The sequence below is a fragment of the Erinaceus europaeus genome, chromosome 12, assembly GCF_950295315.1.
Source record: "Erinaceus europaeus chromosome 12, mEriEur2.1, whole genome shotgun sequence".
In the NCBI taxonomy this organism is placed as follows: domain Eukaryota; kingdom Metazoa; phylum Chordata; class Mammalia; order Eulipotyphla; family Erinaceidae; genus Erinaceus; species Erinaceus europaeus.
The window spans coordinates 80132012-80147544 of NC_080173.1; the positions used below are offsets into that span (position 1 = coordinate 80132012).

Sequence of the window (15533 nt, forward strand, 5' to 3'; positions counted from 1 at the left end):
AGGGTTATCACTGGGGCTAAAAGATTCTGCCCTTACCCCTGCCAGTAGTGGTCCAAAGGCATGGCCTCTGGACAAAATTAATGGTTTTGGTGAATTTACATTAAGACTGAAGAAGAAGAATGGGTTCCTCCTCAAAATTAAAACACTTTCCAGAGTACCTGCTGGAAAGGAGTTCTAGTTACTCTGATTCCTTTCATTTAACACAGTATAAAGAGCTGCATGAACGGGAAACTAGTCACTGCTGGATTTAAACCTATAGATGATCAAGTTAAGAACAACATATGAGTGTCCCTAGAGAGGTTTTTGGGGGCTGGGCGTTGGAGCACCAGGTTAAGCCATATTATAAGAAGTGCAAGGACACACACAAGGATCCCGGTTCAAACCCCCAGCCCCCACACCTGGAGGGGAGCAGCTTCACAAGAGGTGAAGAAGGTCTGAAGGTGTCTTTCTCCCTCTCTGTCTTCCCTCCCTTCTCAATTTCTCTCTATCCTACCCAAATAAATAATAATAATAATAATAACAACAACAACAACACCAGAGCAATGGATTCATGTTGCTGTCCCATCCCTTTACTTCTCTGTTCTTTCCAGGTCAAGCATCTTCAATTGTGGACTCTCTTTAGCTGAGAGTTAACTTCCTTTTGTCTGGCTAGACCACTCCACACACGTCATTGTTCCCTGCCCTGTTATGCCTGAATTTAAACAGATAAGCTACCATCATGATTTTTCTTTTAATGAATGGAGGCTCTCTCCTAAGAACTATATTCACTGAGGGAGAGACTCATATAGTGGCAAATGACCTCGATGACCTCAGAGGAATCTACACAGGCTACAGTGAGAAAAAGAGAAAGAAGGGAAGAAGGAGACTATGACCAGACAGGTTTTAAGTTCCTGTTCCTGAGGAATAACTGCAAGGATGAGGAAAAGGTCATCTTGTCATAAAAGCAAAACTAACCAGACCCATCTGATTATGACAGAAGGAAAAAGATTGCTGGGATAATGAATAGGGCAGAAGCTCACACAGATCACTGCGTACAGGGGAAGGATGCAGGAGAAAAGTGTTCCAGAGCCGATGACAAGGCAGACAGGAAACTTTCATGTCCTTGCTGACAGGGAAAAAGAATGAAATTCTGGGTCTTCTCTCATCTGCAGGGTTTCTAATAGGCATCTGAAGTTCACTCTCTTCCCAAGGATGTGCTGACAGCTGGGAATATTGCCCTTCAGGTCAGAAAGGGCAGGGAGCTAGAACTCTCCAGGAGTTCATGAAGAGGCTCAGTAAAGACTCAAACCACAATCCAAAACACTAATGGGACTGCCATTTCCTGTTGGGTTTCCAAGCTGTAAAAAAGTGGAGGAGAAATGCCAACTACAAAATGTTCTGTCTTCTGTGGAAAATGGAGTATGCAATGTATCCAGCACCAGGTTTTGACTTGCAAATCTAATAAGAATTATCAACAGTTGTTAGCTGCTAGAGGGCTTAGTATTGAAGAAACAGTCCACCAATCTGTTAGCTTTTCTGTTCACTGTTCTCAGTCTTACAGGGAACCGATGGCAAAGCTGTCTTGGGCCATCCTAGGAAGGGTGGCCTCAGGCTTTGGCAGCTCTTTCTGCATTCCAGTTCACTGTCCTGTGTTTTTAAACAGCTCTGATAGCACAAGTCATCAGTGAGAGTCGTTTCACTTGGAAATGGAAGAGGGTGAGGATGTAGAGAAAAAAAAGAAAGCTGAGCAGCTGTTGGATGGGGAAAGAAAGAGAGAAGGTGGGTGGCATGTTCATGGGACTATATGCTAGCACTGAGTGTAAGGTGGGACAGCAGTAAGGAGTGATGCTGAGAGGAAACCAGTATGGGGGGAAGTGCTTGAATGCCCAGGATAACTTCAAAGTGGTGTTTTGTTGAATCCTTCAAGGACTCACCAACCTTCACTTGAGAATTTTTATTGCTAGAGAATTTTAGGATAAAATGATAGGTATAGAAGACGGGAGATAGCTCAAGTCACAGAGCACAATGCCTTCCTGTGTATGAGATCCTGGATTTAAGCCCTACCATCATATGAGAGCATCATGAATGACACTGGGTAATCTTCACTAATGATGGAGTGGTGTTGTCATTATCTCAGCTCTTTGTACAGCTCTCATTCCCAAAATAAATAAAAATATGGGCCTGAAGGACCCAGTGGTACTTTATATGCATGAGGCCCTACGTGTATTCCCCTGCACCATATTTTAAAGGGCGATGGGGAGCAGGTAGTTCACTGGGAAAAGTGAAATGGTATTATGCAGGAAGATCTGCAGGTGGGAAGCTTCTCAAGTGTTGAAGCAGTGCTACAAGTGTCTCTTCTCTCTTTTTTTCAACCTCTATCAAAGAGAAAGAAAAAAAAAGGACACCAGGGGCCCGGTGGTGGCACGTCTGCTTGAGTGCACATGTTACAGTACACAAGGACTCAAGTTCAAACTCCTGGTCCCCACCTGCAGAGGGAAAGCTTTGTGAGTGGTGAAGCAGGGTTGCAGATATCTCTCTGTTTCACTCTCGATCTCCCCGTTCCTTCTTGATTTCTGACTGTCTTTATCCAATAAACAAACAGATAATAAAAAATTTAAAGAAAAGAGAAGTTATCTCTCTTTAAAAAACAAAGAAAGAAAGGTCACCTGGAGTAGTGGAGCTGTGTAGGCAATGAACCCCAGTGGCCAAAAAAAAAAAAAAAGAATCTTGTTATTCCTAAATTTTATGCCCAAAAGACATTTTTTTAAAAAGATTTTTAAAAATATTTATTTATTTATTTATTTATTCCCTTTTGTTGCCCTTGTTTTATTGTTGTTGTTATTGATGCAGTTGTTGGATAGGACAGAGAAAAATGGAGAGGAGGGGAAGACAGAGAGGGAGAGAGAAAGATAGATACCTGCAGACCTGCTTCACCTGCAGACCTGCCTGTGAAGCGACTCCCCTGCAGGTGGGGAGCCAGGGGCTCAAACCCAGATCCTTAAGCCAGTCCTTGCACTTTGTGCCACCTGCGCTTAACCCGCTGCGCTACCGCCTGACTCCCCCAAAAGGCAAATTTTAAGTGGTTCCCACATTCAAAGCTACAAGATAATAGAAATACTCGGAAGGGTACATAATGGAGATGGTGGAGGATCTTAGGGAATCTATATAAACTACGGAGAACATGTTTTCATGCCTAAGACTCCAAAGTGCAAGTTTCAATCCCTGGCACCACAAGCCAGTGCCCAGGTAAAACAAACAAAACAAAATCGGCAACAGAAACTGCAGGAACATTTGAGAAGACATATGAGAATTTGGTATCGACTCAATGGGAATTTGAAAGAAGTTTTATTCCTTTGTGGTCATGATATCAAACACAACATATACATTAAAGGTAACATTTATTTTAAAAATCTAGGTATTTTCACTTACCGTTTTTATCCTTAATGAAATATTTTTGTTTGCCAGGGTTATTGTTGGGGCTCAGGGTATGCACAACGTCCCCGCTCCTGGTAGAGATTATATATATAGCTGATAGCAAGTGAGAGATGGAAGGAAAGCACTGCAGCACTGCTTCACTGCTCAGGAAATGAAGCTTCTCCTTTGCAAGTGGGGACTGGAGGCTTGAATCTGGGTGGGTTCTCACACAAGGTAACATGTATGCTCTACCAGATGAACCACTACCTGGTCCCCAAACTATATATTATTCCATTTCATTCATTCATTCATTCATTCATTCATTCATTCATTCATTCATTCATTCATTCATTCATGTTTATCAGAGCCTTGCTCAGCTCTGGTTGATGGTGGTGATAGTGATTGAACCTGGGACCTTGGAGCCTCAGGCACAGAATTCTTTTGCAGAACCATTATGCTACCTCCCCAGCCAATTCTTTTTCTAATAGCGCGCGTGCATGCGCCATGCGCGCGCGCGCGCGCGCGCGCGCGCACACACACACACACACACACACACACACACACACACACTTAAAAAAACAAACAGGCTGAGTTAAAAAAAACAACTTCCTATTTCTGGTTTCTAGACCCTCTGTTTCCTGGCCTTATTGCCAGTTTCTATTATGTTCTTCAAATGTTTATGTATCATACAGTCACATAAGATTAAAAAAAAGGGGGGGGGTGAGTCAGGCGGTAGCACAGCAGATTAAGTGCACGTGGCGCAAAGTGTAAGGACTAGCGTAAAGATCCCAGTTTGAGCCACCGGCTCCCCACCTGCAGGGGAGTCGGTTCACAAGAAGTGAAGCAGGGCTGCAGGTGTCTTTCTCTCCCCCTCTCTGTCTTCCCCTCCTCTCTCTGTCCTATTCAATAACAACATCAATAACAACAACAATAAAAAACAAGGGCAACAAAAGGGAATAAATAAAAAGGAAAAAAAGATTCCATGTGTGTATGGAGGTAAGAAAAGAGAAAGACAGAAATACACCATAGCACTGCTCCATCATTTATTTAAAATTGTTTTTTTTCCCAAATGGGGGACTAATTGTTTATATTAATTAAAATTTTTAAAAAATATGAGAGAGGCTAGAGCAATGCTGTAGCATATACAGAAGGAAAATGAATTCAGAACTTCATGCCTGTAAGATACTTGCTGAATTACCTCCTAGGCCATGTTGTATCATTATTTGTTTTTTGTCTTTCTCATTTTTAAGCAGTTTGGTGAACTGAACAGAGCCTCAAAGGTATAAGAAGGGCTGGTGGGGCCAGGTGGTGGTACACCATCAGGTGGTGGTTGAACATACCTGTTGCAGTAAGCACGGAACTGGGTTCAAGCTCCTGATCTACACCTGAAGTACTGCAGCTTCATGAGCACAGAGTGGGACACAGGGAGAAGGAAAGAGAAACACCTGCAGTGCTGCTTGTGAAGTGTCTCCCCTGCAGGTGGAGACTAGTGGCTTAAATTTAGATCCTTGTGCATTATAAATAACACTCAGCTCTACTGGGTATGCCCCCACTTGGCCCCAACTTTTTGTTTTTAGATTAACATCATATCATAGAAATAAGCAGCAGGATTTGTGAAGCACATTTCCTCCCCTCCCCTCCTTCAGAACACTGGCTCGGCTCTGGTTTACGGCATTACTGGAAGCTGAACTTGGGACCTCAGAGCTTTAGGCATGAGAGTCTTTTTGCATAACCTTTATGCTATCTCCCCTGTCCCTGTGAAGCACATTTTATATCAAATGTTAAGGATCAACAATACAGTCCTGGACCAGATCCAGACACCCTAGCATGTTTATTGCAATAGCTTTCTTTACTCTGTGGTGTGAGGACTAAAAGACCTAGCGAAGGGAGCAAAGACAAGCAGACAATAGAAAAATCCTGTCCATTAGGGAAGTCTATCAGTCATTATCAAGCACAACAAGTATGAAAGTGGTCGGTAATAAGAGATCCCTTTACCAGAGGGTTTTAAATGACAAAATGCTGGACATCAGAAACTAAATTTACATATCAAAAAAGAATGTATAAAGTATATGTATGTGATTCATCTGTATGCAGCCAAGAATTCCTTCGCCAGAAATAATCAACATCTGGAGGGGCTTCAACAAATTTGAAAACCAGAGATACAGTGACTTTTTTTTTACTGTGAAAATTAAACTATGTTAATTCCATTTCTCCTGGTAACCCTATTTGTCATGATAATCAATACTTTGTACATATTAAAGCGATGTACTATCTGCAAGTGCCAGTTTCCCTATTAGAGACTACATGTAGCTACAATAGAACAGAAAGTGTACATTTGATGTGTTTCAGGCTAACCTCACAGCCTGAAGTTCTACAGTGTAATAGTACTCTATTTAAGGGGGCAGGACATAATGCTTTCCCCATTAGACTGTGCTTCCAGAAAAATTTAAATGTAATCCACTGAATTCATTCAATGAATATTTATTAAGCACCTGTTACATGTGGCAGGCCTTATTCACAGCACAAGGAATAGTGCAGTGAATGAAACAATGTCCCTGCTGTTAGTGAACTTAACATTCTTGTGAGACTGAGAAACAAGCAAAATAAATAAAGGACAAGTAGTGAGAAACATACAATAACAAAAATAAATCAGGGTAAGAGGGATAGAGTGTAATGGAGTGGTGGAGAGCACTGTTACTTTTTTATCTTTTAATATTTATTTTTTATTTATTCACTTTTGTTGTTTTATTGTTGTAGTTATTGATGTCGTTGTTGTTGGATAAGACAGGGAGAAATAGAGAGAGGAGGGGAAGACAGAGAGGAGAGAGAAAGATAGACACCTACAGACCTGATTCATCATCTGTGAAGTGATTCTCCTGAAGGTTGGGAGCCGGGGGCTTGGAGCAGGATCCTTCTGCCGGTCCTTGCGCTTTGTACCACCTGCACTTAACCCACTGCACTACTGCCCGATTCCCCAGCATTGTTATTTATTATGAACACAGGGTCTCGTGCAGACATGATGCTACTTGAGCTAGCCCAATCTTGTGTGTGTGTGTGTGTGTGTGTGTGTGTGTTAATCTTGCCTATTTATTAATGAGAGAGAGAGAAGAGAGGACCAGAACATCACTCTGGCACTTGCAATGCTGGGGATCATACTCAAGACCTCATGCTTGTCAGTTCAGTGTTTTAGCCACCTGTCACTTCCTAGGTTGCTACTGCTAGGGGGTGGGGGAATGGGACGCGGATGGGACACACAAAGGACACAGAGAAACACAGTAGAGAGAGGAAAGAGGATGCAACAATACAGCACTGCTCCACTTATATGGTGGGCTCCTTGGTACTACCTGTCCATGGCATTCCCAAGGTGTCAGAAATCCACTCCAGGACCTTGGATAGATATATACTTTAGCTGCTGAGTCATCTCCCTGCCATAGTATTGTAATTCTTTTTTTTTTTTTGTTTTGCCTCCAGGGTGATCGCTGGGGTTCAGTGCCTGCAGTATGAATCTGCTTCTTCTGGAGGCCATTTTTTCCATTTTTATTGGACAGAACAGAGAAATGGGGTGGGGGCAGACAGAGAGGGAGAGAGAAAGACAGACACCTGCAGACCTGCTCCACTGCTTGTGAAGTGACCCCCCCCCCCATACAGATGAGGAGCCGGGGGCTCAAATTGGGATCCTTGTGTAGGTCCTTGTGTTTTGTACTATGTGTGCATAACCTGGTATGCTACCACCTACCACCCAGCCCCCTAAACATTTCTTTTTTCTTTTTCCTTTTTTTTTTTTAAAGATTTTATTTATTTATGAGAAAGACAGGAGGAGAGAGAAAGAACCAGACAAAACTCGGATACATGTGCTGATGGGGATCGAACTCAGGACCTCTGCTTGAGAGTCCAAAACTTTATCAATGCACCACCTCCCGGACCACAACATTTTCATATATTTATTATTAGATAAGAGATAGAGTGCTGGTCCTGTGCTTCAAACTACGTGTGCTTAGCCTGGTGCACCACCGCCCGACCCTCGCATTGTACTTTTAAAGTATGATGGATGGGGAGAGGTTTCTGGATAAAGTGCCATTTGATCAGACATGAAGGTGTGTACCACAAAGCAGAGAGGAGGACCTGAACACTGAGCTTCTTGGATTGGTGACTGGAGCACCACAGAGCCCCTTTTCCCCTAAAAAGAGCTGCCAGCTACATAGTGTGAAAGAGGAGAATGGGCTCTGCCAGCTTAGGCAGATGAGAGGCACTGGAGAGTTTATGGAGTTTGCATGCCCTCCATGCAATTTCTGGAAAGTTTCCATTATAGATGAGAGCTTTATGTTGAATTTTAAGTTGACCACAAATATTTAACTTCCCTGGACCACAAATTCAGTATCTTCTCTGCGGTTTAGCTGGCACCAAGTACATATTTATGGATCTCTATATGTCTGCCTGTTATTTAAATTTCTTATAGAAGCGCCAAGATCTCTAGTTGGGATTTACCCCCTCCCAACTCTGTATTAGTCAGTCTGAACTCTGTTCAGACCTAATTCTTGGAGAAAGGAGATATCTTTACAATTGAAGATTTAGGGTATTCCTAATGTTCTTTTTAAAAAAATATTTATTTCCTTTTGTTGCCCTTGTTGTTTTATTGTAGTTATTATTGTTACTGATGTCATTGTTAGATAGGACAGAGAGAAATGGAGAGAGGAGGGGAAGAGAGAGAGGGGAGAGAAAGATAAGACACCTGCAGACCTGCTTCACCACCTGTGAAGCGACTCCCCAGCAGGTGGGGAGCCGGGGGCTCAAATCAGGATCTTTACGCTGGTCCTTGCGCTTTGCACCACCTGCGCTTAACCCACTGTGCTACCGCCCGACTCCCTCTAGTAAAAAATTTTAAAAATTAAAAAAAAAGTCTGATTAGCCCTGTTTCGGTGAGGAGAAAACAGAGATTACAGCAGTTGATGGGGCTAGAGAGATAACTCACTGGGTAAGACGCATGCCTTGTCATGTGCACATTTTAGGCTGGAGTCATGGTACTAGATGGGAGACACTTTAACACCAGAGGAAGTTCTGCTACTGTGAGTCCTCTCTCTCTCTCTCTGTCTGTCGCCTCTCTCTCTCTCTCTGTCTGTCACCTACCTGGTGAGCTATATTTCTGGTCCACATAAAGAGATTGTTGAAGTGTCTCACAATAAAACTCAAAAAATTGAGATGATAATTGTACAACTCTGTAAATATACTAACAGCCACTGAAGTTTATGTTTTTAAAAGTTGCATTAGGGAGCTAGGGAAATAGCATAGTGATTATACAACAAATGTTCATGCCTGAGGCTCTGAGGCCCCAGGTTCAATACTCAACACCACCATAAGCCAGAGTTGTACAGTGCTTTGGTTAAAAATAATAATAATAATAATAGTACATTGGTACAGAAGTAAAATATATCTTAACACACCTATTATTTTTAAAAATTGGATGCCTGCAGCCCAGGAAGTAGCACAGTGGATAAAGCCTTGATCCCTCCAGCATGTAGTCCTGAGTTCAACCCCAGGTATTACCTGTGCCAGAATGACGGTCTCCTTCTTGCTTGCTTCCCTTCTCCCTCTCATTACCTGCTACATATGCCTTAAAAATAAGTCAGAACCAAGGACTGACAAAACAGTCACGTGGATAGTGGCTGCTTTGCCGTGCACATGACCCAAGCTCAAGCCTGGCCCCACTGCTTTGGAGGAACCTTCAGTGCTGTGGTCTCAGTCTCTCTGTACTTCTCTCTCTCTCTCTCTCTGTCTCTGTCTCTCTTTCTGCCTCTGTCTCATTCCTTCCATCTGAAGGGAGGGGCTGCTTCCTGCCCACTCTCCCTAGGAGTGCACAATTCTTTTCTAAATAAACGGCTTTTTTTCTTTACTTTTTCCTCCAGGTTATTGCTGGGGCTCGGTGCCTGCACTGCTCCTGGAGGCTATTTTTCCCTTTGCTGCCCGTTGTTGTTGTTATTGTTGTTGTTATTGCTGTCTGTATTGTTGGATAGGACAGAGAAAAATCAAGAGAGTAAGGGAAGACAGAGAGGGGGAGAGAAAGACAGACACCTGCAGACTTGCTTCACCGCCTGTGAAGCGACTCCCTGCAGGTGGGGAGCCGGGGGCTCGAACCAGGATCCTTGCGCTGGTTGTTGGACTTCCCACCATGTGCTGCGTCACCGCCCAGCTCCCCCTCCCCCCCGTCCCGATTTTTCTTTTTCTTTATTTCTTTACTTTTCACCTCCAGGGTTATTGGTGCCAGCACTATTAATCCAGTGTTCCTGTGGACTTTTTTTTTTTTTAATAGGAGAGAGAGAAACTGAGAGGGGAGGGAGAGATAGAGAGGGAGAGATAGATAGATACCTGCAGACCTGCTTCACCACTTGTGAAGCAAACCCCCTGCAAGTGGGGAGCTGGGGGCTCAAACTGGGATCCTTGCTCGGGTCCTTGTGCTTTGTACTACGACAGCAAGTACAGCTCAGCTCTGACTCGTGATGGAGCTGGGGATTGAACCTGGGACCTCTGTTGCCTCAGAAAGGAAAGGCATTTTGCATAACCATTATGCTATCTCCCCAGCCCAGCCCAATAAATGGCCTTTTATTTTTTTTATTTTTATTTATTTTTTTATTGTTGTAGTTATTATTGTCGTCATTGTTGGACAGGACAGAGAGAAACGGAGAGAGGAGGGGAAGACAGAGAGGAGGAGAGAAAGATAGACACCTGCAGACCTGCTTCACCGCCTATGAAGCGACTCCCCTGCAGGTGGGGAGCCGGGGTTCGAACCAGGATCCTTATGCCGGTCCTTGTGCTTTGCGCCACCTGCGCTTAACCCGCTGCGCTACAGCCCGACTCCCATAAATGTCCTTTTAATTCACCAGGAAAAAAACAAAGTTGGATGTCACTAGGTTCCTGGATGAAGGATCCTCGTGAAAAAAATAATGAATTAAGGGACAGGCAGTGGTGTACATTATTACCATGCACAAGGACCTGAGTTTGAGCCCCTGCTCCCCATCTGCAGGGGGAAATAAGTGGTCTGCAAGTGTCTGTCTTTTTTTTTTTTTTCTTTTGCCCTCCAGTCACTGGAGGCTCAGTGCCTGCACTATGAATCCACTGCTTCTGTTGGCTTTTTTTTTTTTCTTTTCATTTGATAGGACAGAGAAAATTGAAAGGGGTGGGGAAGAGAGAGAGAGAGAGACCTGCAGACCTGCTTCACCGCTGTTGTAGATGGGGAACCAGCGACTTGAACCGGGATCCTTGTATGCATCCTTCTGCATAGTATTATGCGTGCCTGACCCAGGTGCGCCACACCACCCAGCTCTCTTTCTCCCCCTCCCTCTCAATTTCTCTCGTCCTGTCAAATAAAAATAGAAAAAGAAGGGGGGGTCAGGCGGTAGTGCAGTGGGTTAAGCACAGGTGGCACAAAGTGCAAGGACCGGCGTAAGGATCCCGGTTTGAGCCCCCGGCTCTCCACCTGCAGGGGAGTCGCTTCACAGGTGGTGAAGCAGGTCTGCAGGTGTCTATCTTTCTCTCCCCCTCTCTGTCTTCCCCTCCTCTCTCCATTTCTCTCTGTCCTATCCAAGAGAGGATGTGGGGTCAAAAGAACCCTCCTACACTGCTGGTGGGAATGTAAATGGGTCCAACCTCTGTGGAGAACTCTCACAAGGCTGGAAATAGACCTACCCTATGACCCTGCAATTCCTCTCCTGGGGATATATCCTAAGGAACCCAACACATCCATCCAAAAAGATCTGTGTATACATATGTTCTTAGCAGCACAATTTGTAATAGCCAAAACCTGGAAGTAACCCAGGTGTCCAACAACAGATGAGTGGCTGAGCAAGTTGTGGTATATATACACAATGGAATACTACTCAGCTGTAAAAAATGGTGACTTCACCGTTTTCAGCCGATCTTGAATGGACCTTGAAAAATTCATGTTGAGTGAAATAAGTCAGAAACAGAAGGATGAATGTGGGATGATCTCACTCTCAGGCAGAAGTTGAAAAACAAGATGGGAGGGGAAAAAAACCCCACCTAAAATGGAATTGGCGTATCGCACCAAAGCAAAAGACTCTGGGGTGGGGGTGGGTGGGTGGGGAGAATACAGGTCCAAGAAGGATTCAGAGGACCTAGTGGGGGTTGTATTGTTATATGGGAAACTGGGGAATGTTATGCATGTACAAACTATTGTATTTACTGTTGAATGTAAAACATTAATTCCCCAATAAAGAAATAAAAAAAAATTAATGGAGAGAGCTTGCCCAGTAGTGTGTGCCTTATCATGAGCAAAGCCCTGGGTTTGAACCCAGCATCACATGGGAGCACCATGGTGTGTTCCAAGGATGGTGGAGTGGTGCTATGGTGTCTCTCCATCTCTGTCATTATCATTATTATCATCTTTATTTACTTATTGGATAGAGACAGCCAGAAATCGAGAGGGTAGGAGGAAATACAGAGGGAGAGAGAGAGACAGAGAGACACTTGCAGCACTGCTTCACCACTCACAAAGCTTTCCTCCTGCAGACCAGAACCAGAGGTTTGAACGTGGGTCCTTGTGCATAGTAACATGTGCACTCAAGCAGGTACATCATTTCCCGGCCCTCATCTTTCTTTTTAAAATGATCTTTATTTATTGGTCAGAGAAAGCCAGAGATCAAGAGGGAAGGGGGTTTTATATATATATAGAGAGAGACAGACAGACACCTGCAGCCCTGCCTCACCACTTGCAAAGCTTACCCTGTGCAGGTGGGGACTGGGAGTCTAAGCCCAGGTCCTTGTACACTGTAATGTGTGTGCTTAACCAGGTGTGCCTCGTTAAGCACCTAGCCTCGGCCCTCATCTTTCTATCTAAAACAAAAATGAGAAAAAAGCTGACCTGAAGAGTAGTGTAATTATGTATATATGAAAAGAGAAATAATTTTAAAGCAAAATAAACCTATATTATTTAGTTACATTAAAAAGCAAAACAGGAGCAGTCTAGAAGGTGGCTCAATGTAAGAACACAGTACTTGCAAACATGAAATTCTGGGTTTGGTCCCCAGTATTACATGTGCCAAAGTAATATTCTATTCTTTTTGCTGTTTCTTATAAATAAATGAATAAATCTTAAAAAAAAAAAAAAAAAAAAGGTGGGCCAGGGAAGTGGGTATTATGACCAGCATCGGAGTTACAAGAATGTAGGAAGCGGCCTTGCTCTGCAGCTGAAACTTCAACAAGCTGGCTTGGAAAGGGCTCTGGCTCCGAAGGAACACAGACATGTGGGTGTATGTGGGTATTCCCTAATCCCACGTCAGCTTCTCTTACTCAGCTGACAAGACTGCCACGTGGCATTTTATCAAACAAAGGCATACATGAAACTCATGAGTTCACAAGAATGACTTCTATCCTATTTGGGACACAAGGAATTGTCTTTACCCTCCTCAGTACAACACAGTGGACATTTGGACTATGGTTCTATTCATATTCAGGACACAGTGGTAGGGAACTAAGGCTGGTACAGAGGAGATGACTCAGCTAACAGAGTTGAGATGCAATATAGAAGGACCTATGCACAACTTAACGAGCGCTGAATTGCTCCTTTCTGAGTTTTACAGGAGAGCTGCAGAGCTACTTGTTATGAAGCAACTAGTTAAGAACATAAATCCATGAAAGTACATCTTAAGGGCCAATCTCAATCTAATAAAGGTTTACAATGACTTTCAAAGTATCTGACTTGCAAGACTGGAAACTCATTTATTAAAAATTAGCATTGACCTGCAATTAGAACAGTTTTCAACATATTTCTACTTTGTTCATCCCACCCCCAGTATTCTACTGAAATGACAAAAAAAATTGAAGAAAGCATATCAATTCTGTGCAAGCACATGCCAGAAACAATGAATTTTCTGCCAAACTATAGATAAAACTAAAATGAGGAAGAAGGAGAAATGATGTCTGTTCAACTCTTTGTCTATTAAATAAGTATGTAGATGAGACTTTGGCAACAAAAATCCACTGTCTGCTTGCTTTCATGACATATATCTCAAATGAAACACAGAAGATAAACATGGTCCCTGTGCAAGGATGATCTGTAGATTCATGAAGTACTTCCAATTTCTGAATTTTAACTAGATTCATTTTGGTGATCATTTTACATAAATACTGAACCCTGGGGCGAGGTGGTGGCATACCTGATAGAAAACACATATGATCATGTGCAAGGACCCAGGTTCAAGTCCCCAGCCCCCACTTGCAAGGAGAAAGCTTCACAATGGTGAAACAGTGCTGCAGGTATCTCTCTCCTTCACTACCCCCACATTCCTCTCAATTTCTCTATCAAATAAATAAATAAACATATTAAAGAATACTGAATCTCTATGTTGTACATCTAAAATTAATATACAACATGTCATTTGTACCTCAATAAGAATATTTAACAATAATGGTACAAGAACCAGTAGATAGATCACTATAGCAAAGTAAGAAGTTTAAAAATGTATATAATTACTTTATGACAAGGCACCAACAATTCACTGCAGAAAATTGTTCTTTCAATAAACATTGTCGGATCAACTGGATATCTGTATGGAAAACATTAGTCTATTTCTATTTCATGCCAAATACAGAAATTAATTTAGGATGTACTATAGACTTAATTGTGAAAGACAAAATAACCTCTAAAATATAAAAGAATATATTCATGATACTGGAATAGACATTTCTTTTATTTTTCTCCCCCTCCAGGGTTATCGCATGCCTGGCTATGAACCCGCTGGTCCTAGAGGCTATTTTTCCCCCTTTTGTTGCCCTTCTTGTTTATCATTGTTGAGGTTATTGTTGTTGTTGTTGTTGGATAGGACAGAGAGAAATGCAGAGAGAAGGGGAAGACAGACAGGGGGAGAGAAAGATAGACACCTGCAGACCTGCTATACTGCTTGTGAAGGGACCCCATTGCAGGTGGGGAGCCGGGGGCTTAAACCAGGATCCTTGTGCGGGTCTTTGTGCTTTGTACTATGTGCACTTAACCTGGTGCACTACTGCCCAGACCCCAAACAGATCTTCTTCTCCTTCTTTTTTTTTAAGACAAAGATTTATTTAAGGGATAGAATGGTGCCATATCTGATAGAGCATATGTATTACAATGTGCAAGGACCCAGACTATAAGGCCTCAGCTCCCCACTTGCGAGGGAAAAAGCTTAAGTTGTGAAGCAGTGCTGTAAGTGTCTCTTTTTTCCTCTCCCTATCTTTCCCTTTTCTCTCTGTCTCTATCAAATAAATAACTGAGAAAATATATTTTTAAAAGATTTATTTCATATGAGAGAAAAAAAGATGAAAAGAAGCCAGTCCATCACTTCAACACATGTAATGGGGATCAAAGCAGGGGTTTCAGGCATACAAGTTTTATGCTCTAACAGTTGAACTATTTTCCAGCTACAAACATTTCTTAAAAGAACACAAAAAGAACTCAATACAGCATCCTGAGAGATGATGCAATGGACAAAGCCTTGGACTCTCAAGCATTAGGTCGTAAATCCAATCCCTGGCATTCTATATGCCAAAGTGATGTTTTGGTTCTCTTTTTCCTTACCAAATAAATAAATAAATAAATAAATAAATAAATAAATAAAACTTGGGGGAAAAACTCACCACAGAGGACTGCCTCCAAAGGGAGGCCAGGCCAGTCTACACTGCTATTTGAAGACTTGTCCTGAGATGAGTATAGCATAAAATATTCCCAGCCATGACCAGGGACTATGAGCTCAGACTGACAAGGATTTGGGGGTTATACAGGCTCTTGTGCTAGCTAGATGTGAATGGATGTGGGCCCCCAGTCAGACTGATGTGGTAAACAGTTAATTATATTTATATACTTTCCTTATATTTGGTAACTAGTCTCTGTTCTAATCCAGTTTTCTAGCTCTATTCTCAACTCTGACAAATATTCACAGACAACACTTTTAGTCCACCTCCATGCTACCTATGAAACTCAAACAAAATTACTAAAGTCATGGTCTTTAGAGACCATGTTAAGACCCCTTGGTCTTTCCACCCTGAAATCGCTGCTTTCTTTTACTCCTTTTGGTTCCTGTTTATGATTCTGTCCTGAATTCTATGAGCAGGTGACTTCATCAATGTGTCCTAGAATCTCACCTCTCCAGAGCCCT

The 15533-nt window shown here is 42.7% G+C and overlaps 1 protein-coding gene and 1 non-coding gene across 6 annotated transcripts in view; one reads left to right on the forward strand and one right to left on the reverse strand.

The window, feature by feature from the left end:
• SMG6 (SMG6 nonsense mediated mRNA decay factor) overlaps positions 1-15533 on the reverse strand; it is a 291344-nt gene that overhangs the window by 52235 nt on the left and 223576 nt on the right. The gene's annotated exons all lie outside the window — the stretch shown is intronic.
• LOC132542264 (U6 spliceosomal RNA) lies at positions 13386-13487 on the forward strand. Its single transcript, XR_009553365.1, has one exon. It is a non-coding gene; the product is annotated as a U6 spliceosomal RNA (small nuclear RNA).